At 42.0% G+C, this 24,465-nt stretch overlaps 1 protein-coding gene and 1 long non-coding RNA gene across 3 annotated transcripts in view; one reads left to right on the forward strand and one right to left on the reverse strand.

Annotated features, from left to right (window-relative positions):
• Positions 1-24,465, forward strand: part of Styx (serine/threonine/tyrosine interacting protein) — a 118,661-nt gene that overhangs the window by 92,459 nt on the left and 1,737 nt on the right. The window contains exon 12 of the mRNA XM_087207992.1: positions 22,858-24,099. The gene's annotated coding sequence lies outside the window, so the exon portion shown is untranslated. The remainder of the gene's footprint in view (positions 1-22,857; positions 24,100-24,465) is intronic.
• LOC110350205 (uncharacterized) lies at positions 9,144-13,620 on the reverse strand. Of its 2 annotated transcripts, XR_002396643.2 has the most exons (4): positions 12,903-13,620; positions 10,569-10,697; positions 9,321-9,719; positions 9,144-9,214 (listed from the first exon to the last, which is right to left on the reverse strand). It is a non-coding gene; the product is annotated as an uncharacterized LOC110350205 (long non-coding RNA). The 2 variants fall into 2 exon arrangements; XR_015450054.1 differs by having other exon boundaries at positions 9,150-9,719.

The raw sequence follows: 24,465 nt of genomic DNA on the forward strand, positions 1-24,465 counted from the left end.
GTAGATGTTGTCAAGAAACTTGAATTGTTCAAACTCTACCCTCGTATGTCAGCTGCGCTAGTCTCCTCTCTGTATGAAAAAGAAACAGAAATGTGGACAGTCACTTATTTACAAAGATATTGGCTACCTTGCTATATATATAGCATTTGTAAATACAAAAATTATTACAAGCCAGGTGTGGTGGTATATGCCTGTAATTTCAGCACTCTGGGAGGCTGAGGGAGGACAATCACAAGTTTGAGCCCAATTTAGCAATTTATTGAGACTTTGTCTCAAAATAAAGAACAAAAAGGGCTGGGGATGTAGTTCAGTATGAAGGCCAAGAATTCAATCCCCAGTAACACACACATACACACACACGCACGCACAAGTCTCTCGTGTTCTTAGCCACAGGCCATGAAGACCTGAGTGGCCGGTGACAAGGACACAGATAGTGGCCTCCGTGAAGCAGAAAGGGGCCTTCAACAGACAGTGAATCTGCCGGCTCTTTGATGTTGGCCTTCCCAGGCTCCAGAACTGGGAGAAGCAAATGTCATTTATAAGACACTTACACTGACACATTGCTTAAGTGGCAGAGCTGGGAGCACAGAAGGTGCTACAAAGCCCTACAAATAAAGCCCTGTACCCCACAGCCATAGATATGTCTGGAGGGTGAAGCAGCCTTACCCACTAATGCACCTTTGTTTGTTCTGCACAGGAAAATGTTGGCAGAAACTCTAGTGTCTAAATGTATGCAACATTCCTCATCCTCCCCAGCCAGACCTGCCTTAGAGCAGGTAGAATACACTGGTGGCTATCTACAAGGAGTGCTTGAGGGGGTGCCAGTTAGAGTGCTTCATCCAAAAATACCTACCCACTGCCTACCAGTCCAGCGTTATTCTGTTTAACTTTGGCTCTTTTTTTTTTTTTTTTTTTTTTTGGGTACTGGGGATAGAACTCAGGACTTTGCACTTTCGAGGCAGGCGCAGTGCCACTGGAGCTACATCCCCGGCTAACTTTGGCTCTTGAAAGCTACCACAAATTATATTACTATTTATGGTACTGAGTATTGAATATAGGGCCTTCATACTGAAGGGTTACATTCCCAGCCCTTTTCTTATTTTTAATTTTGAGACAGAATCTCACTAAGTCGCTAAGTTGCCCAGGGTGAGCTTAAACTTGTGATCCTCCTGCCTTAGCCTCCCAGAGTGCTGAAATTATAGGCACACACACCCACAAATTCTTTATAAAGATCTATTTCATGGAAAGAAATCCAACCTGAGTAGAATAGGGTCAAGTTATAGAATGGGTCAAGTTCAACAAGGAATTTAGTGAGTCTACCACAAGACATGAAGGAACACATTTCACTAGGTATTTCCTCTGATGGTAGCTAAGGGGATCTCCTTTTACCATTGTTATCATTTTTTTGTTTATTTATTTTTTGGTTTTGGTGGTACTGGGGATTGAAATCGAGGCCTTCCACATGCTAGGCAAGTGCTCTACCACCAAGCTACAGCTCTTTTATTTTTTTGAAACAAATTCTCACTCTTTTGCCCACTCTGGCCTTGAACTTTAGTTCTCCTTCCTCAGCTTCCTTAAGTCCACTAGGGTTACATACAGGTGTGCACTGGCACACCCAGCTCAGGTATCTCCTTTTAACACGTGAACAACACATAACATCTTCACATTTCACAGTTATCTAACACATTCCTGTGTTGCCCAGTGCACCGTGTTGGAATGGTCAGTCACAAGGCATGACTCACCCACATGTCTGAGTTGCTGCTGCAAAATAGATTTTAGGTTAAGATTTACTGAGTGCTTGTTTTAAAAATGATTTATTTGGTCTGAGTCTAATTCCATTTTTGGCCATCAGTGTGTTTATGGGGAAACTTTGAAATCTCTGGTGTTTTGTTATAGTGACTATATCTAAAGGCATTAATAGTGAAATAATTCAACTTTTAAGCAACCTAATATGAAAATGTCTTAAATGTGTGGGAAAGTTTGTATGCCTTGGCCTTGCAAGTTGTCAACAATGAATGGGCTTTATTTTCTCTCAATGTTCCTAGAGCTACTGATATTACAGATCTGTAAATTTACCGTTTTGAACTTAGTTGATATTAATTAGTGATGGAGCCAGGATGTAGCTCAGTGGCACTGGACCTGTCTGGCAAGTGCAAAGTCATGAATTTGATCCCTGGTACGGGGTGGGTGTGGGGGTAACTAGCATCAATTAGAGATGGAGACATAAGAAGATTTGGAAAAAACAGAATTCTGAGCATCCAACATAGATATTATTCTGTGCCGCTGTTTGGTCAGAGCTTGTCTCAGAAAAATTTCCATTTACTTGATTGGTTTGGTTGACTATTCTGTGATTCTTCTTCCTCCTGCACTTTAAAAGTGTGCTCTGCGGTTTTAGGTACTTATCCATTGTTCACCAGATTATCTTTCCAACACCCTCTGTCCCTCTTCACACACTTGAATTTGAAGCTACAAAGTTGAATAAAACAAACCCCTTTTATGTCTGTGGAGATGAACAGTTACAACATGATGCTGTGCAATCAGAAATAGGCTTGAGGTTCCCAGTGGGAAAAAGCCCCTGATTTTGCTGGAACATTGGGGAAGCCCTAGGATGGCTCTGAGACCCTCCCGGAGAAGGGCCCCCTATGGGCCGGGGGATGTGGAGGAAGCCTCCTTCCAGGAAGGCAGAGCAAGGGGCCAGGCATAAAGACGTCTGCATAACCTGCCCCAGGAAGGTAACTGACTCAGAAAGGCTGGAAGAAGGAATACGTAAGAGGGATGGATGAGGGGTGGTGCAATAGATGGAAACTTAGAAACTCTCTGCAGGTAGGGCTTAGTGAGTTCTAGTCACACGCCACGCACCATTCTAAATGCTTCATCTATATTAGGCCATTTAATTCTCACTTAACTTTGGGAATTACCATGTTTATCACCATTCTATTGAAGAAGACATTGTGGTGGCCTTAAATATGCCCACAAATTCTCTCATATTCTTCTCATTAAGAAATAGGCCCTAATTATTCTCCTTTCAGTGTGGGTTGGATTTAGTGACTTGTTTCTTCCTAATACAATATAGCAGAAGTGACAAGCTGTGACTTCTGAGACTAGGCTAGAAAAGGCCCTAGGGCCTGTTTATTGCCCTCTCCCAGGTCATTCACTCTGGAGGAAGCCAGCTACCATGTCCTGAGGACACAGGCCACCTATGTAGAGGACTGCCAGGCTAGGAGCCCCTGAGGACTGAAGCCTCCTGTCCGGTCCCGTGCCATAGGTCCATTTTGGAAAGCAGATCTCCCAACCCCAATGAAGGCTTCAGGTGGTGGCAGCCCCAGCCTTGACTTCAAGCTCAAGAGATAGCCTGAGGTACAGCTACCTGGGAAAGCTGCTCCCAATTCCTGACTCAAAAAAGAAAACTCTCAAAAATAATGTGTTAGTTATTTTAAACTACTTAGTTTTGAGGTGATTTATTATGCAGTACTACCTAACCAGTACAGCAAGGCATTGACATATTAAGTAACTTTCTCAAGGTCACATACATTACAAATTTTAAATGTGAATTCAGGTGTTCAAATGCTACAGCCTGTGCATCTGCACGCTGCCTTGCAAAAGAGTTGGGGCCTGTATTGGTCAGCTTTCCTGTTGCTGGGACAAAATACCTGACCCTCACAACATAAGGGAAAACAGGGTTTTTTTGTGGCTCACATTTCCAGAGGTTAAGTCCATGGTTAGCTGGTTCTAAGGCGGAGACATCATGGCAGAAAGGTTTGGTAGGGGAAAGCTGCTCATCTGATGGTGGCTGAGAAGCAGAATGGGTTTCAAAGGGGCAGAGAAGGGACCAGGGACCAGATATAGTTATAATGCTCCCTACGGCCATGCCTTCTGAGACAGCTCCAAAGCCCCCCTAAGCAACTTCCTATATTCACTGGGTCTTAGTGGATCTACTTATTTAATTTCAGTCCAACAAACATTTAAAGTATAACACCTACTGGGCACTTTCATAAATGACTACTGAATGAACAAATAATTAGGACAGGGCACTGTGTAGTGCAAGGTTTTGCTCTATTTGTGTATACTAAAGTAATAAGACTTCTCAATGAATTCTAGTGTCTCATGTTTTAAGTTGCTCCAGATTTTAACAGGAATTCGATGTCTCCAGTACAGACACATTTTTATTTATCTTGTGCAAAGCTATGAGTGCTGATTTGAAAAAAAATGTCAAAGGCCCAGAATTCCAAAAATATTTCCTGATATTTTAAGATTGAGTTTGAAAATGCTATTTGGAAAGTTAACATGGATTAAACTGAGCTTTACAAAACCGTTTCTTTAATGACATACGCTTCTTTCTACTCCAGCTGTTCAAATGGCAACTTCCCATCCATCTGGGAGTCATTATTTTTTAAAGTCATATTTAAGTAAAATGAAATAATGTCAGTACTTAACTTTCCTGGTAATTAGATCTACTGATTAGAATCTCTTTTTATATTACACTGGAGTTGTCAATTTAAAAAGAACTACAGCAAAATCATAAAATAATGAGTTCGTAATAAAGTTTCAGAGGCCTAAAAACTTTTACTGAGTAAAATATACTGAATTAGAAAATTGAGTTATGTGGCATTCATTGTAAAGGCAAAAAGTTTCCCATATACTCAAATAATTAAGACAATTAGAAAACTGTAAACCAGGCTTGGGTTCTACAGCCCTTCATAATAGGGAATCTCCACTGCAAGTCTGCAGAAAACTTTGGGGACACTCATTTAGCTGGGCATAAAACCCCATAGCAGAATGCTGCTTAATGAAGGGTTGTTGTGTTTCTGTTTAATACTTGTAGAAAGTAATAATAAATATAAATAAACAAGAAAATATTTAATTGAGCTCATCTGGAACTGGCCCCATTACCCAAAAGGAAATTCGGCCTTTATATCCTGCCTCTCTCACCTTAATACTTGTGCTGAGTACCATGGTGGTGAGGTTTTCATTCTGTCATTTAAAATTGTTCTACAGTTGTTTTATAAGCATTGAGCCCAAATTCATCTCTGGGGTTTCCTGTAGTTTTTTGTTTGTTTTGTTTTGTTTTTGTAGTACTAAGGATTGGACCCAGGGAACACTGAGCTTTGTCCTTGGCCCTTTTTAAAAATTTTTATTTTAAGACAGGGTCTCCTGAAGTAGCCTGGGCTGGCTTTGAATTTGCAATCCTCTTGCCTCAGCCTCCTGAGAAGCTCGGATCACAGGGTGTGGCACCTTGCCTGGCTTGGAGTTTGCTTTTTCTTGAAGATAGGAAGTACTCTAGGTTTTAGCCCCATTTTCCCACAGCGGTGTAACCAATACTGATTCCCAAACACCCTGTGGTTGGCACTGAGATGGTTAATTTTCTTTTTCGACTTGGCAAAGCTGTGGTGCCCAGTTGTTTTGTTAAACACCAGTCAAGTCTACCGTGAAGGAGAGATGTAATGAATTTCACTGGGCTATATTTTTCTTACTATCCCTTAAGGAAACTATTATTTAGTTAACAATTTGCAGAAGTGAGAGGTCTTGAGAAGCTTTTTTGGGTAAACGATGTTGAAAATGGAACCCAGGGCCTCACAAATGCTAGGCACAGGCTCTACCACTGAGCTGCACCCATCCTCTTGAAGGAGTTTTAAAGAATTTAGCCAATCAGGGCCAGGGATTTAGCTCAGTGGTTCTGGCGCCTGCCATGCAAGTGCAAGGTCCAGAGTTCGAGCTCTGGTACTAAAAACAAACAAAAAAGAACTTAGCCAATCAACCGCTGTCCCTGTCCCCAACTCAGACTAAACTTGGGTGGCACTGACTTTCTATTTAAATAATTTTTATTTAAACAATAAATAATTTTATTAATAATATTTTATTAATAATATTTTAATTATTTAAATAATTTTTATTTAAATAACTTCAAGCTTACAAAAATTTTGCAAGGATAAGAATAATAAAAAGAAAACCTGTATAACATCTACCCAGCTTTACCTAGATACCCTGTTATTATTGTGTGCCCCACTCTACCCTGACTTTTTGACTTCCTTTTCCTTTGGGCTGAGGGTATAGCTCAGGGGTAGACCACTTGCCTAGTATCTGCAAGGTCCTGGGTTCCACTCCCAGCGCTACAAAAAAGAAAAACTTTACCTCCAAATGCCATAGGTATACTTGTTAAGAATAAAGATGCTCTCTTATTAATCCAGAATACTTAACAATCTAAGGAAATTTTTTTTTTTTTTTTTTTTTTACAGTACCGGGGATTGAACTCAAAACTTTTTTTATTTTTATTTTATTTTTTTTGAGACAGGGTCTCGCTACATAGCCCAGGGTGCCGCCTCAGCTGCCCAAGGGCTGGGATTACAGGCACATGCCATGTCCAGAGACCTAAGGAAATTTAGCATTGACATAACACATCTACAGTATTCTATAATCCATATTCCAGTTGAATCTTCGGTCTACTGTTTTCCTTTAAGTCATTTTTTTCTTGACAGGGTCAATTTTTCATATTTTCTGAACCTGGAGCATTTCCATAGTCTGTCTTTGTCTTTTATGACATAGGTGCCATCAATTTTGATGCAAAATTTCTAAGGAAATTGATTGTTCAGTTAAGCTGGTTTTCACAAAATTCAGCATCTGAGATAAACTCATATAGGATATAATTTTCCTATTAGGAGTTCATTAGGATCACCCAATCTTGGATATGAGACACATATTGTGGAATACCTGACTAAATAACCCTGCCGGTACTTTCCTGTACACTAATACGCTTTTGAAATCTAGGTTTCCCTCTGCTATGGGCACAGTCAGTGGGCAAGACAGACTTTTTGTCTGAAGTTCTGTGACTAAGAGTTTATTCTGAATTAGAGTTGGACTTGGGAATTAGAACCAGATCTGTTTTTCAGCTAATTCATAACATGAGAGAAAACTAAGAGTGTGAGTTTAGAAAAAAATTAATGAGAAAACATTAAAGTCACTGGGAACAGGCTTTTCCAAAATCAGTTCTCTTAAGCTTTACTTAATATTTTGTTAAAAAGCTAATGTAATTAAGCTAGACTCGGCCCAAATCAAGCTCTGGCTTTTCTTTTCTTTTTTTTAATAGATTATCTGGTATGGCTTTTCTTTTTTAACAGAGGGGAACATTTGATTAAATTACTATTCGTCTGAAAATAATATTCAACAGAGGAAAACCCATTAGATGCACAAAGACAGATAACATTGAATAGTTAATTTGAAACAAAGAATCGCATGATGTCAGACACATAACTAAGGAGATGCCTTCATTTTGAAATGCATTTTTATGCCCTGTCATATAGTCTGGTTAAAATCACTGTCATGGAACTTTTTGGTCCAAAAATGGAAGTCCTATAGTGTGCCATGAAACATCATCACTGTGTTGGCGTAGTTTTGGCTACAGATGAGTGTGGAGAAGGTTCTTGTCATTTAGAAAAAATGTCTTGGATGAAAGAGCGGAAGAACACAATTAAGGAGGCTTCAGAATTCGGCTTTTATTTTTTATTTTATTTTATCTATTTTTTGGTACTGGAGATTGAACCCAGGGCCTTAGCACTTAGCAACATCCCAAGCCCTTTATCTGTTTATCTTTATTTGGAGACAGGGTCTCCCTACTTCACTAAATTACCCAGGCTGGGTTGAAACTTGTGATTGTCCTGCCTCAGTCTCCCAGAGTGCTGGGATTACAGTCTTCTCTTTGTGCTTGTGCAGCAGGCAGCAAAACCACTGAGCTAAATCCCCAGCCCGAGGCACTTTTTAAAATAGTGAATTTACTTAAAGGCATTTTCTTGTGACCAATGAAAAAAATTTTTTAAATTAGGATGAATATTAAATTAGAATTTGGGGGAAGGAACACGTTTCAGGTGATTAAAAATTAGCTGATTACCAGTCAGAAAACCACAGATAGCTGATATTGCTTTTGTGCCAAAGAAAGCTTTTCTGTGTGTTTCTCAGAAAACTTGATGAATAAAATAATTGCCATTTAAAAAAACCTAAATACCATCCTCACTTAGAAACAAACAAATTGTGGAGCCCGTAAGGAAAGTCAGGAAGTTGGTAATAAATTTTTTATGAAGATGAATGGCCGCTTACCTCATGTAGCCAGCACCTCCCTGTCTGGAAAGCGAAGTGGCCCTGGGCCAGGGGGTCTGCACATCCTGAGCGGGGCTCCTTGGATGAAACACAGGCCCCCAGATGTCCTGGGAACCATTCTTCAGCCACCACCCGAAGGTCAGGTGTGAGGCAAGCCAAAGGCGGTGGTTTCTGGTAATAAGAGTCACCCACTCTGCCCTGGGACACCTTGACTGAGGACAAAGACACACTGTACTTCTCACTGTCTGAAGGACATAAGTAGCTTTCTTTTGAATGAGTCTACACTACTGAACGTTGAAAGCATTCTGTGTCCAGGGATGCATCCTGCTGGCCTTTTCCTTCCTGCCCTGTGAGTGGTTTCCCACCCTTACCTCACCCAAGCGGAGCTCAGAGAGGCTGCTGTGCCTCCTCCCCAGGACCCACCTCCTCTGCTTCATCCTGCACAGACATGCTTGCCCAGACAGGACGCCTTGTGTCCCTGGGCACCAGCTGCCTCCCACAGGTCACAAAGTGGGCTGAAGGCTCTGCCCCAAGGAGACTGGGCCTGGCTCTGGTCTCACAAGAGTGGCAGGTGTGAGTGGGTAGGGGAGAGGTGAGTGTGTGTTGAGTGAGATGGAGTGGCTGGTAAGATGACAAATTGTTGCTCCTGAAACAGTATTGAAGCCTCAGACCCTGGTTGTTTTTTTTTTTTTTTTTTGTACCGGGGATCGAACTTGGAACCTTGCACTTGCGAGGCAGGCAGTGGAACCACTGAGCTAAATCCATAGGCCAGACCCTGATTTTTGAGTCTTCATGGATAATTTCTTCTCCTTTCTCCCAGGAGAGCTCTGATGCAACCATTAAATATTGCAGCTGTGAGCAGGTCATGTAGCCATGGCTCTAGTGAGCAAATGTTGGGTTTCATTTACCAGAACACAGTTCAATGGTTGGCTAGATTATTGGCTACTATGCCAGTAACTATGACCCACTCCCCCAACTGTTGCTTCTGCAATGCTAAAAAAATTTTAAAACCTCTAAGCTTCCTGCTGAAATGTATTCAAAAATTAATTTGACACTTGTTAAATAACGATGACTTTATTTGGGGCTCTTGGAATAGGAGCATCACAACAGGGGAGAGATGGAGCTCGATCTGAATATAACAGAGACGGAGGAAGAATTAGAGCAAGGAAGAGGAGATCACTGGTAATTCCCAGGACATCAAGGTGGGGGGGGAGATTTGCACAAAACCCACTCACCAGATTCTTGCTAAAACTTGGGTCACACCCGGTTAGCGAGGACAGGGGCCAAGGTCAAGGCCGAACTGAGAGCTCCGAGGAGCCTGGCCGGCTGGCTGTCCACGGCAGGGAGAAGTGAAGGCTCCGTGCAGTTACCCTGGCAGAGAAAAAGCCTTCCTCGCACTTGTGTTTGGTAGTAACACAGCTCTGCCATGCAGGGACGGTGACTTCTCTTCTGCAGGGTGGTCGGGAGGGGAAGCTCGGGCCAGTCACTCTCCCAGGCCAGCCACAGCTTCCGGGCCTTCTGCCCACCACATCGAACAATTTTCTGTTACACGGATCCAAGGAGACTTGGAAGTCTTTATTGTTTGTGGTCTAGAGTCAAAATGGAAGAATCAAACCACCTCTTACTGTTTTCGCCTATTTAGAAAAATGAAAGCATATTTTGGGTTATAACCCTGACCTTGTACAGTAAGTGAATGCTCATGCAGGGGTGTGTGTTAAAATATGCATAACATAAAAATTCACTATATCTACCCTTTCTGAGAGTACAATCTAGTGGTCTTAAAGACATTCACGTGCATCACTATCTAGACATTTCTGACATCCCAGACCAAAACTGTAGATTAGACACTAACCTCCACTCCTCCCTCTCCCCAGTCTCTGAGAAAAACCATCCTACTTCCTGTCTCTGTGAATCTACTCTAGGTATCTCATCTAAGTGGAGTCACATAATATCTGTCCTTTTGTGATTGGCTTATTTTACTAAGTGTAATATCTTCAAGACGCACCCATGGTATGGTGCATGGTAGAATTTCCTTCCCTTTAAAGGCTGAGTACTGTGCCATGTATGTTTTGCCACATTTTGCTTATCAGTTCATCTGTCCATGGACTCGTGAGTGGCTTCTGCCTTTTGGCTGTGGTCATTGATGCTACTTTGAACATGGATTCGCAGATACCTGCTTCAGTCCCTGCTCTCAATTCTTTGGGATGCATGCCTAGAAGTAGGATTGCTGGACCATTCCATCTATGTTTAAACACTTTATTTTTTGAGAAAATTAAGTTTGCTATATTGTATTCCATAGTGGTCACACCACTTTACATTCTTACTAGCAGTCCACATGACTTCTAATTTCTCTACATCCTTGCCAACATTTGGCTGTTTGTTTGATAGTAGCCATCCTAATAGTGTGAAGTGTTATCCCATGGTGGTTTTGATTTGTATTTCCTTAATAATTAATGATGTTGAACATTTTTTCATGTGCTTACCTGCCACTTGGAGTAATGTCTGTTCAAGTCCTGTGCCCATTTTTTAAAATATGGGTGTGTTGCAGGGGTCAGGGATGTAGCTCAGTGGCACAGAGCCTGCCTAGCGCTGGGTAGGTTCAATCTCCAGTACTGAAAAAAAATGAGGTGTTGCTTTGTTGCCCAGGTGGTTAGAAAACTTCTCAGTTCAAGTCATCTTCCTGCCTCAGCCTCCAGAGTGCTGAGATTACAGGCATGCACCATCATGCCCATTTTTGAACTGAGATTGTCTTTTTAATTGAGCTATGGGAGTTATTTTTACATTCTCAATATTAATATCAATATACATATATATACTTTATAAATACATTATTGGAGAGGCTGCATTTTCACTCTGTTGCTAGTGTATTTGACACACAAACGTTTTAATTTTTTTTTTTTTGAAATGAGGTCTTACTATGTCACTCAACCTGACCTTGAATGCACAATCCTCCTGCCTCAGCCTCCCAAGTAGGTATGGTTACAGGCTTATGCCACTGCACCCAGCTTAAAGTTTTACATTTTGACACAGTCAAATGTATCTAATTTTTTCTTTTGCTGCCCATGCTTTTCATGCTATATTCAAGAATTTAATGCCACACCAATGTCATGAAGATTTTCACCTACATTTTCTTCTAAGAGCTTTGTAGTTTTAGCTCTTACATTTACTCTTTGGCCCATTTTAAGCTTTGTATGTCTGCATGTGGAGATCCAGTTTTCTCAACATCTTTTGCTGAGAAGATTGCCCTTTCCCCCGTTGAGTGGTCTTGGCCCCCTTGCTCATCATTCAGTTTTCTTTTACACTGAGGAAAACTTTAAGAATCAGAATTACGTTCCACCTTTTAGATTTACATTGCTCTTCTCAGCAGGTTTTTAAAACCCGCCAGTTTTTCTCTAACTTTTTCTCAAGAGTCAGTGGAGGTAGCGACATTGTCTCTTGTGGAGGTGGACAAACCTCATCCTAGGAAGGACGCTGGCAGCTGGGGACACTTGGATGGTGCCATGGTTTGAGCACAGGATGCCTGCTTTGGGAGGCTCCATCTTCAGTGTCGTGATGTTGAGGTGCGGGGATTGTGCAGTGGGGAGCGAGGCAGGCCTGCCTTCCGGAGAGACTGAGGTGGTTCTCGTGGTGCCTGCAGTAAATTATTTTTATTCCTCTCCTCTCCCGTCTCCATCTCTTCATCCTCTTCCCTTTTGCAAAAGATCTGTCTCTGTCTCATGCTCTCTTTTATTTTGCTCTTTATTTATACTATGGGCTTCTCACCTAAGAGAAACCATGTATTATTGAAACTGATTTATTTTACTTAATATTATGGTCTCAAGGTGCATCCATTTCCCTATAAATGACTCATTTATCCTTCTTTATTGTTGAGTAGTTCTCCATTATGGAAAAATACCAAGAAATTCCATTTGACCCTGCTAGTCCCCTTCTGCGTATCTTCCTGAAAGGGTTAAAGACATTATATTATGGTGATACGTGCATGCCCATGTTTATAGCAGCACAATTCATAATGGCTAGACCTTGGAAGCAGCCTGTATGTCCATCACAGATGAATGGATAAGGAAACTGTGGAGTTAGTTCTGGAGAGAAGATTGCTATAAAGGAGCAGGCCTGGCCGCTCCCAGCCTCTTCGGCTTCTTATGCAGCCACGTGGCCTCCTCTTCCATGTGAACGCCCACTGTGGTGACACCGCCCAGTGAGAGGGTCCCACCTGAGCTGGGCTGATGCTAGTACCTTGGATTTGCAGAGCTGTGAGCTTAAACAAACCTCTGTCCTTTTTCTTTTGCTCTTTTTTTCCCCTTTTCTTCCATACTTTTTCAGTAGTGGGGATTGAATTGGAGGCCTTTGCTTTAAGCTATGTCCCTAGCTATTTTTATTTTTATATTTATGTATTTATTTTTGTTTGAGACAGGATCTCACCAAGTCACTAAGTTGCCCACATTGGTCTCAAATTTGCAATTCTCCTGCCTCAACCTCCCAGGGTGCTGAGATTACAGGTGTCCACCACGATGCTCAGAGTAGGCCTCTTCTTATAGTCACCTGCCTCAGGCATTTGTTATCCTGGAAAACAGACTGGCACAGGTGGTTGGAGAAAACCCAGAACTCCCCAGATTTTCTTACTTTGAGCTTTCCTCCTAAGGAGCATATTCCTTTAGCTTAATGAAATATTAGAACACCAGGCCACATGGGAGGAATAAAGTGTTAGTTACATGACAGCATGAACTCATTTATAGCATTCCTTTCCTCTTAGTTGATTAGCTGACAGGAAGGGCATCTTAACTTTACCTGTTTTTTCTTTTTCTGAGATGGAGGCTTACCGTGTTCTCCAGGCTGCAGTCAAACTCACGAGCTCAAGTGGTTCTCCCACCTCAGCCTCCTGCTAAGGTCACCGAGGCTTAGGAGAAGTAAACAGAAAGATGGGCAGAAACATTGCTCTCGGGTCACAGCCACATTCCGAGGAGGGCAGGCCTGGGTGTGGTGCTCCTCTGGACAGCTGAGGCATTCAACACATTGGGAGGACCCAGGGCAAGGAACAGGCCAGCCCAGGAGTAGGAGATGCTAAAGATCCATCCTGCCGGCCGCACAGCCTCCTGGGAGAGGCCAGGACCTGAGCAGGAGAGGCCAGGACCTGAGCGAGATCATCCTGGGCCAGCCCTTGGTGGTTATTTTTAATCTCCCTGGCAGCAATTCACGCTGCTCCAGGCCTGGCGGCATTGTTTAGGACAGTGTCTGTCCGATTTAAGGGACAAAGGAAAAGCCCGTAACCGGAGAACTGTCTCTCAGGGACTTTCACCTCTATCCCCAACATGTGCATATACACAGTCCTCTCCTTTTGATTTTCCCTGATTCTAGTTTGAGTTGATTGCAAAAATACCCCCTGATAAATACAGGATATTTAATAGTTCCATTTCTACATTTGAAGAATTAGGATTTTTAAAAAATTCTCTTTTCCACTGCGGAACTAATCGTGTCTCTCTTCTTGGTGTTCTCACCGCTGAGAGCTGACTTGTACACTGGAGTAAATGATTTCAGAGACTGCCCTCACCAGTGCTTTTCCACTTCCACAAGTCGGGAAACTGTTTTAAAGAGGTCAGCTAGGGGGGCATTATTATGTCATCATTGGAAGCTGGGGTTTCCACCTTCCATTATCTTTCATTCAGTGCCTACTTTTTAAAATGTTGTCCAGTGCTTCAAGAACCCAAATCTTGGCTGGGCACGGTGGCACAGGCCTGTAATCCCAGCACTCAGGAGGCTGAGGCAGGAGGATTGCTGTGAGTTCAAGACCAGACTGAACTACATAGCAAGACCTTATCTCAAAAAAAAAAAGAAAGAAAGAAAAAGAGAACTCAAATCTTGTGATTAGCTTCCCCCTCTCTCAGGTAGACCATGTGGATTTCCTCTGATGCTTAAAAAATTGTATGCATTAAAAAAAATTTTTATTGGTACATTTGTGTCCATAATGGCGTTTATTGTGGGGAGTTTGTACATGTATACACACATCTTCTTTTTTTTGTCCTTTTCTCCTCCCATCCCTCCCTGTTCCCTTCAACTCTCGTTCTCCTTCCCATTTGCAAAATCTCTATGTCCATTTTTCTTCAATTCTTTTTTTTTTTTTTTCGGTATGCAGGGATCGAACTCAGGTCTGTGTGCTTGCGAGGCAGGGGGTAGAACCACTGAGCTATGTCCCTGGCCTTCAATTCTCTTTTTAAAATCCCCTTTTCCTTCTTTTCCTCCTCTTCCTCCATCTCTCATTTCCCTTCCCATTTGAAAATGATCTCCCTACTTCCTGTTATCTTTTATTTTTCTCTTTATTTATACTTTGCATTTCTCATATGAGAGAAACCATGCAATAGTTAAACCTGTGGGTCTGATTTATTTCACTTAAGATTATGGTCTTGAGGTGCATCCATTTACCCACAAATACCTCAAGTTTATTGGCTATCTTGTTAGAGTAGCTCATATACATTTTCTTTATTTACATTTTAAGGATCATTTTCCCTGCTTGAAATTATTATTATTATTTGAGGTAATCTCTAACTAAAGCAGTCTAATAGCTAATAAGGTTTTGACCATGATAGAGTGGAATAGAATACAAATCACCTTTAACCTTGAACACCATCTTTCTCAAAATAGTTTTTCTTTTGAATATCCTGTTAAATGGGAAAAGATACCATACCCATGGATTGGAAAACTCAAATGGTTAAAAATGTCAGTTCTCCCCAGTGTAAGCTAGAGATTCAATACTATCCCAATCATAATCCCAGAAGTTCTTTGTTTTACTTATATAAATGTTGCTGGGGATAGAAAGTAATAGCCGTGAAAGGGAAAAATTATAAATTAGGCTTCTTTACAATTAAATATTTCTAGTTAGCAAAAGCATCATTAAGAATAATAAGAATCCATAGCCTGGAAGAAGATAAACCCATTGTTTAAAAAATTGGTGAAAGTCATAAGCAGTTCCTTCACAAAGGAGGATGAGTGAGGAACAGGCGTGTGAAGAGATGCCCAGCAGCCTGGCCACCAGGAGATACCAGCTGACCTCACAGTGAAACAGCTGCAGCCCCTTAGCATGGCAAGGGTTCAACAGATGAACAGCATCAGTGTCAGTAAGGCTATGAGCAAATGGAGCTCCCAGTCATTGCTAGTAGAAATGTAAAAGATAGTATATCCATTGTGGAAAAAATTTTGACAATGTTACATAAAAATCAAGCACACACCTAGCTTTCAATATACAGTTTTCACTCATAAAAGAAATGAAAACCCATGTTCACACACACGAAAGGCTTCTACAAGAATGTGCATAGCAAGCTTTATTCAGAATGTCCCAGTCTGGAAGCATCCCAAATGGACATCGGTGGGACAATGGTAAATAAATTGTGGTGCATTCACACAAGGAATGAACTGTGTATACATTTAGCAACAATGGATAAATCTAGGAGCCAGGGATTTAGCTCAGTGGTGCCGCTGCACCTGCCTTGCAAGCGCAATGTCCTGAGTTCGATCTCCGGTACCAAAAAAAAAAAAAAAAAAGAATTCAACAATGGATAAATCCAAAAATATGCTGAAAGAGAAAGAAAAATGAGAAAAAAAAAGTAAAGGAAAAGAACATGCTGAGCAAAAGAAGCCGGACACAAGCATACATACTGTGTGATTTCAATAATATAAATTCAAGAAGTGAAAAGAGGTACAGGGAAATAAGCTCACAGTCATTCCTCTTGGGGTGCGGAGGAAAGACTAGAAGGGACACAGAGAGCCTTTCTGGGGTCTGAATTCCAAAAGGAGTGTGGATTACACGTGAATATCCATTTGCCAAGTTGTCCTGCTAAGATTAATTTATTTTAGTGTATATATTTTTTAACTAAAAAAAGCTGCAAAAAATAGAGTGAAGGGTGGGTAGAGGTAAAGATGAAGTAAGAATAGCAGGATACTGAGAGTTAAAACTGGGTGCTCTATACTATTTTATTTACTTTGCATGTATTGAATTTTCCATAATAAGATGATTTTTAAAGCACTTACAACATTAAAAAACATTGGATGGATAGTAGTTTGAGGTAATTGCTCTCTTTTCCCTGAACAGTATTCAGCTATCCATTAAAGGAGCAGATCACAGTATTTAAGAGGACTAGCTTTGGTGCCATTTACTAGCTGTGTGACTTTGAGACAATTCGGTGACTTCTCCCAGATTCAGTCTCTCATAGGGCTTTGCAAGGTTTGAATGAGATTAAACGCCATTAGTGTAAAGTGCTTTCCAAACCCCCTCAATGAGCTACTTCCTCAGTAAGTTTTCAGTTATCATCAGTGGAAGGAAAGGATGGCACAGATCAACTTTAAAAAATACATTTAATATCAATTGTACATATAATGGGTTTCTGTGTGATATCTTCGTACATGTGTACAGTATGTGCTGATAAAATCCAACCACCCTTCTTCCAACCCCAGCACACACACCCTTCCCAACTTCTGTGAATCCCTGTTCTGCTTTCACTTTGTGTTGTTTTGTTTTTAGCTTCCACGTGTGAAAGAGATCAGACAAGTGTTGTGTTTCTGTGTCTGGCTTATTTCACTTAACATAATGCCCTCCAGTTCTATTTATTTTGCTGTAAATGACAGGATTTCATTCTTCTTTCTGGCTAAATACTAGGCCCTTGGGTATATAGAACATATTTCCTTTATTCACCCCATCTGTTGGTGGGCACCTATACGGGTTCCATGTCTCAGCTATTATGAAAAGTTCCACAATAAACATGGGTATGCAGGTATCTCTCTGGTGCTACCTTCATTTCTTTTGGGTACACACCCAGAAGTGAGGTAGCTGGATCATAAGGTAAAGGTACTTTTAACATTTTGAGGAACCTCCATACTGTTCTTCATAGCAGCTGTACTAATTCAAATTTCTACCAACAATGAATAAGAGTTCTTTTCTTTCCCATCTTCTCACTAGCTATTTTTTTTAGATAATGTCTTTTCTAACTTGGGTGAGATGGTATCTCATTGTGGTTTTGCTTTGCATTTTCTTGACGATACTGAGTAATTTTTTCATATATTTGTTGGGCACTTGTATCTCTTCTTTTGAGAAATATCTGTGCAGGTCATTTGCCCATTTTCAAATTCAATTATTTGGGGCTTTTTTTTGTTAAAAATTTAAAGTTTCTTTTATATTCTGGATATTAACCTTGTCAGATATAGAGTTGGCATATTTTTTTTCCCATTGTGTAGTTTTTTTCTGTACTCTGTTGATTGTTTCCTTTGCTGTGTGGAAGCTTTCTAGTTTGATGTAATCCCATTTACTAGTTATTTCTTTTGTTTCCTGCTTTTAGGGTCCTATCCAGGAAATCATTGCCTGTACCAATGTCTTTTAAGTGTTTCCCTTATATTTTCTTCTAGTAGTTTTAGAGTTTCAGGTCTTACATTTAGGTCTTTGATCCATTTTGAGCTGATTTTTGTGCAGATGAGTGAGGGATCAAGTTTAAGCCTTCCACATATGAATTTAGTCCAATACTTTTTCTCCAGCTAGTGACAGGATCATATGGCTTGTTCCTTTCCTCTGTTAAAATGATGACTTTTGGAGGTGGATCTTCCAATGCTGAACCAACACTGCCATCCCTATAATAAAACCACTTTCTACATACTGCCAGGTCTGACTTTTTTTTTTTTTGATACCGAGGATCGAACTTGGGTCCTTGGCTTGCGAGGCAGGCGGCAGAACCACTGAGCTAAATCCCTGGCCCTAGATCTGACTTCTAATAGTTTGTTTTGTTAAACAAATTTCTATGTATGTTCATACTTTTTTCTATTATCTTAATCCAGTTTTAGGATTAGCACAATGTTGATTTCCTAAAATGTGGGGAGAAGTGTTCCTTTTTTCTGCTTTAAATGTTTGATATAATTTATCAGTTAAAATGTATATGAGGCTGGAGATTTAGCTCAGTGGTTTTGCCGCCGGCTGCGCAAGCGCAAGGGCCCGAGTTTGATCGCCGGTACCAAAAAAACGTATATGAGCCTGTTGTTGGCATATAGGTAGGTTTTCAAGCTAGGAATATACTTTAATAGGTGCTATTCAAATTTGATATTTCCTCCACAGTTAGTTTCATTAGTCTTCCAAGGTACTTCTTAGAAGTTGTCAGATTTATTTCAAAAAAGATTTTTGTAATATGCTTTCTGTATTCTTTTAAATTCTGTAAATTCTGTGGTAATGTCTCCTAGATCTTGATATTGTAATTTTAAAAATGTATAATTAGTATTGTGTAATAGGAAGAAAAGGTCTAAAGGAGCAGGGGAAGTGGGAGGGGTAGGGGAAAGGAAAGAAGAGAAAAGAAAATATGAGAAAAGGAAAAAAATGGAAACAAAGTCTTTGCAAATAGGGAAGGATGGAGGGGGTGAAGGGAGGGCAGGGGAAGGGGGAAAAAAATAACCAAGATACTCATGTAATAGTACAAGATCCCAATGATGAATATAACTGTATTTTATACCTAAAATGTACCAATAAACTTAGTGAGGGGAAAAAAAAGTCTTCCACGTGTGGATATCCAGTTTTTTTCAGCAACGTGTGTTGAAAAGGCTGTCCATTCTCTACTGTTTGTTATTGTTGCCTTTGATGAGCATCACTTGGCTCTAGATGTTTGGGTTAATTTCTGAGATCTCTAACCTGTTCCATTGGTCCATGATTCTGTTTTCATGCCAATACCATACTGTTTTGGTTCCTGTGATTTTATAGTATGTTTTGAAATCAGAAATTGTAATGCTTCCAGCTTTGTGTGTGTGTATTCTTGGGGACTGATTCCAGGGCCCTCACACTGAACTACATTCCCAGCCTTTCAATATTTTTTATTTTGAGACAGGGTCTAAGTTGTTGTAGTCAGGGTGTGCAAGGGAATAGATTTAACATAGGACACATAATTTATAGGATTATTTTATAATAGTCACCCAAAAAGTTAAATGTAGAGCAGTGCAAGAGATCTGCGCATGTGCTAGGGACCTGAAGAATCCATCCAAGGGCCTGGATTCTTGGCTATATCCCATACAAGTCCAGCTGAAGGCCTGGAGCCTAAGGCCAGAGGCCTGGAGCCCACGGCAGTGTGTCATGCAAGTCCATATCCAGGATCTGCCCTGGGAAGGCCCAGAGGCCAGTGGTGAAGCTAGGAAGTCTGCGCCAGTGGGGTGAAGGATCTGTGCCACCAGGGTGAGGAATCTGCACTGGAGCCAGGAAGTGATGCTCGAAGCAAAGACCAGAGCTCCCCTGACGAGAACAGCACCATCCCTGGCAGTAATGAGGACCTGAGCTCCTCTGACAATGAGAACAGCTGAGATCATATCAGGAAAACCAGCCACGGCAAGCTTCTCCAGGAAAATCAACAGCATATGATCTTCCCCTCCAGTTCTCCTTTTATGCCATTGGTAGCAATTCTCAGGTGGGTCTTCCATGCCCAGATCCATGCTTAGTTCAGCCGGGCATTCCAAGATGACCATTAGTTAATCCACCACATTTGTCCTGGCTGGGCTTGAACTTGCAATCCTCTTGTCTTAGCCTCCCACAGTGCACTACAATGCCTAGCTCTTGGGCTGTTCTTTTTGCTCAAGATTGGCTATGTGAGGAGGTCTTTTGTGCTTCCATCTAAATTTTAGGGTTGTTTTTACTAGTTCTGTGAAGAATGTCATTGGTATTTTTATTGAATATGTATATTGCTTTGGGTAGTACAGACACTTTAACAACGTTAATTCTTACAATCCATGAACATGGGAGGTCTTTCCATTTTTTGTCTTTGTTTTTTTTTCAGCATTTTCTAATTTTTGTGGAGGTATTTTAATTCATTGGTTAATGTATTCCAGTTATTTATTTGTAGCTATCATAAGTGGGATTGTTTTCATGATTTCTCTTAGCAAATTCATTATTGACATATAAAAAGGCTACTGGTTTTCATGTTGATTTTGTATTTTGCTACTATACTGAATTCATTTAGCAGTTCTAATAGTCTTCTGGTGTAGTTAGGTTTTTCTACACATGGAATAATGTCATCTGCAAACAGGGATACTTTGACTTTCCTCTATTTGTACATCCTGTGTTTTTTCCCTTGCCTAATCACTCTAGGGGAAACTTCTAGTATTATATTGAATAAGAGCAGTGAGAGTGAACACCCTGTCTTGAGCCTAATCTTAGAGAAAATACTTTGTTTTCCCCATTCAGTCTGAGATTGACTGTGGGTTTGTCTTAAGTAACTTTTACCATGTTAAAGTGCAATTCTTCTGTGACTAATTTGTTCAGGGATTTTACGAGAGGATGTTGAATTTTATCACATACTTATCCTGTATTGAGATGATCCCATGATTTTTAATCCTTTTTTCTGTTGATGTGATGTGTTACATTTATTTATTTGCAGGTGTTGAGCCATCCTTTTCTCTTCGGTATTAAACAAACTTGATTGTAGTTGACCCGGTCTCAGATCCTGGTTCGGTTCGGGGCACCAAGTGTAGGCAACTCTTTCCTGGCTGGACTTACTCTGGGACCTAAAATCTACTACTTTGTTTCTCCCCCTGACTGGGGGTGTGTGGGGGAGTAGTGTGGGGGGTGGTGAATGACAGAGACACGGAGTCATCTTAACACGTGTGCGGGCAGCCAGGGGGTTCTCACCTCTAGTAGGCAGAGGAGCCCGCGCCTTCGGCTCACCTAGCTTTTATTCACCCACACATGGGCACAAGCAGCCACGGTAACACAGGATTCATCTGCTTCCTAGTACCCATCAGTACATGCTCTGGTAAAGAACTTAACCTCAGCTGTCTGAACTTTTCCCTAAAATGCAGTCACCCCCGAGTGCAGCCTTTCTCCTTTGTGCTCACAGAGGAGGCCAATCAGGCCTTAATTTTCCTCTGCCCCATTATGATCTTTTTGATGTCTTGTTGAATTCAATTTGCTAGTGTTTTGTTGAGATTTTTGCATTTCTGTTCATCAGGGATATCAGTCTATGGTTTTCTTTTTCTTTCTCTTCCTTCCTCCCTCTCTCCCCCTTTCTCTCATTTTTCTTCCTTTGTACACTCCTGTGTGTTTGTCTGGTTTTGCCAGTAGGGCAATGAAGGCCTCAAAGAATGAATTTGGAAGGACCCTTGGCCTTTCAGCTCTGCAGAATTCTTTGAGAAGAAATGACATTGATTCTTCTTTAAAAGTGTGGTGAAATTCAACAGTGAAGCTATCCAGTCCCAGGCCTTTTTTTTTTTTGTCAAGACGCTTCTTATTCTGATTCAATCTCATTACTTGTTATTGGTCTATTCAGGTTTTTTTTTAATGTCCTCATGGTTCAGTTTTGATAGTTCATATGAATCCAGCAATGTTCCCATTTCTTTTAGGTTTTCTAATTTTTTTAGCAGTTTTTATCACAATCATAATGATCCTTTGTATTTCTGTGGTGTCAGTTGTAATGTTTCCCTTTTCACCTCTAGTTTTATTTGTATTTTCATTCTCTATTTTCTCTCTCATTCTAACAAAAAGTTTGTCAATTTTATCTTTTCAGAGCTAACTCTGTTTCACTGATGTTTTGTCACACGAGTGCGCTAGCAGTCGAGGGAGGTGTGGTGCAGACAGCAGTGGGTGTGGAGAGCCCACTGGGGGGCTCCTCCTACCCGGGGAGTGGTGGACCTTATCTGGTGTGGGGGTTTGCTCAGGCACTGTTGATGGTCGCTCTGCTCTTAGCGAGCGAGCGAGCACTGTGGCACTGCAGCCCCAGCATGGTGAGGAGTCTGAGGCACCAGTCAGTGGTGCCGGCCCAGATGCTGTGCCCGGAGAGGCAGTGGGGGAGCTGCAGCAGCCCCCATGTGGTGCTCACACCAAGTGTGGACCGAAGTACAGTTGGAGCAGGTGTGAGGGCAGGAATGCAGGAACCACCCAAATTAGGTGACAGCAGCAGCCACATTCTCCCTCTCTGGCACTGTGGTGACAGTCCCCCCAGGAGCAGGACCATGGCGGGAGCCAGGCAAAGCTCCTCTTAGGGGTTCATTTGGGCAAGGGCCTGATGATGCCTGCCCTTTCAGCTCTAGAGTGTGGCTGAGAGTTGGGGTGGGATACCAGCTGGGCGCACTTGCCCCTAATTGTGCGTGCCTGGAGAGAGGGCAATGCTGCAGCTACTGAGTTGTTCAAGGCTCTTTCAGCCCACCCTTGTGGATGAGGTGGCAGCAAGAACCCCTTGTCCCATGTTGTCCGAGCTTGGCCTGGGGAGGGTGCAGGAACTACACAGTCTCTGCCTTTAGTCCTGGCACTGGTGTGAGCCTTCAGGCCGCTGGCTATGCCCTTGGTCTCAGAGCCCCAGTACCCCAATATCCTGGTTCTTGAGCGTGGCACCCTCCCTTTCCCGCTGTGTCTCAAACTGGTCTCTTACAGTGCAGGGTGCCCAGCAGGCTTAGGTCAGTCCCTCTGCTGGATCACAGTGGGTTTGTGAGGCAGCTATCCCTCCCGCCAGTGCATTCCATGTATGTGGGGTCCCTGACTCCTGGAGCAGCCAAACTCAGTAGCTCAGTTCTCAAGATGGCTCCTGCGGGTCCCTGAGAGATGGTGTGAGATCCTCTTCCAAGCAAGGCTACTGAGCAGATCCCAGGTCACTTACCTAGGTGGGCTGCGGGGCTGTGAGAATGTGAACTTTCCAGTAGCCAGGATTGCCGGCGTCCACCCTGAGAGTTTGCTGGGATCCTTCCTCACCCTGAACTGCACGGTGGAGGGAATCCTTCTCCCCAGCTGTGGAGCAGATGGCAGGCACTGAGAGTTTTGTTTCTCTTACTATGCTGTTGTCCCAGGTCTCTGAATTGACAAGCTCTCCTGCTAACAGCCAGCATTCCCTCTCACCTGCTCACCTCACAGGCTGCTCTGCACCTGTTACTTCGCTGATTCCTTGTGGAAACGCAGGTGAGTGCTGGCTGCCTCTCCATCTTGAATTTCTAAAATATATTCTTAATTGACTTTGGAAAAATCCTTTTGTTTAATTTGAACGTAACTGTGATATTTGGGGGAAGTGGCATGATGGAAGGTTTGGTGGAGAAGACATTAGAAAAAGGTTTTAGTAAACTCTTCTACCTTGAATCTAACTTGGGAATTAACTTTATCTCCATGACAAGACTATCTTCCTATTCCTAACATAAAACACATAAAAGAATAACACAGGCAATCCTGAATTGTTTTTCTTGTTTGGTTCTAAATGTGAACTTATTTGCTTTTTCTTTGGTGAGCACCTGTCTTTGAGTTGTTTTGATCCAGCCAGTATTTAAGTTGGCTTCGTTTCCTGACTTCAGAACAGCTAGTTGTAGGGAAAGAAGGCTAAATTTTTAACCTAAAAATAGAAAATAATCTCAGCTGGCTAATAAAAAAACCCCCAAGTATATAACCATATTCAATTTCAGGCCTGGACTGCAGTTTTGAGGTTTAATCTTTTATTTATTTTTGTGGTGCTGGGGATTGAACCCTGAGCCTTGGGTCATGCTAGGCAAACAGGCTACTACGGAGCTACAGCCACAGCCCACAGTTTCTTTCAGAAGCAACTTTCACCTCCATGTTTTCACAATGTTAAAGGCCAATCCTTTCCTTTATGGCTGTAATTCTTCCCTTCCTCCATGCAGGGAGTTTGTATTGAGCTGCTTCTCTGTGCTAGGCCTCCTCAGGTGCTGGGCATGTGAGCATGAACAAGGGTCTCTTTGCTCCCCGGGTGGGAGTCACTCTGTCAACAGCGAATACCTGAGGGGACACTTGAGAAGGGTCCCCAGGGAAGGCCTCTACCCCATGTCAGGCTCCACTGGTCTTTCCCTGCGTTATGTAGCTGCAGTTTTCGGTGTCATTTTCCTTCAGGAGACCTACGTGGAATTCGCTGGGAAGAGCTGGCTTTGAGGGTTATTTGTGGCCGAAGTCTTCCCAGATCCCTTCCCAGCAGCTTCACCGAGCACAACTTGTCTCAGAAGAGCAGAGCTGGGCACATCTGCCAGGGTCTAAGGTCCCGGCACACTCCTGGCCGGGTCGCAGATTCCCACGCTGCATCTGTCTGGCCGGAGGTCTGCGATTCCTCTCCTTCTCTCTCCTCTCCCCTGAGGGTGTTTCTGGTTCCTCTCTCCTCATCCCCACTGCAGGGAGCATCCTCGAATTCGGGTTGGCTTCCCATGGGCTGCTCCTCGGCCTCCTGCATGTGGAAGCTTCCACTACCTTTTTCTTCCTCCTTCATCTTTGTTCCTAGTATGCTTGTTATTTTTATTTTTCTCTTTTAAAAACACAAGCATTTAAAACTAATTTAGGTAAGAGCTAGTGCTTCGTAGGTCCATGTGCCTTGGGATGATTCTGAATGGTTTATCTCCCTCAATTCTGGTTTTTCCCATCTGCACTTCAAAAATAGTTGGTTAAATTTAGATTCATTCGGGTAACTT

Source organism: Heterocephalus glaber, unplaced genomic scaffold, assembly GCF_053883595.1.
Source record: "Heterocephalus glaber isolate CG9 unplaced genomic scaffold, H.glaber_assembly_v1.0 deba00000901, whole genome shotgun sequence".
In the NCBI taxonomy this organism is placed as follows: domain Eukaryota; kingdom Metazoa; phylum Chordata; class Mammalia; order Rodentia; family Bathyergidae; genus Heterocephalus; species Heterocephalus glaber.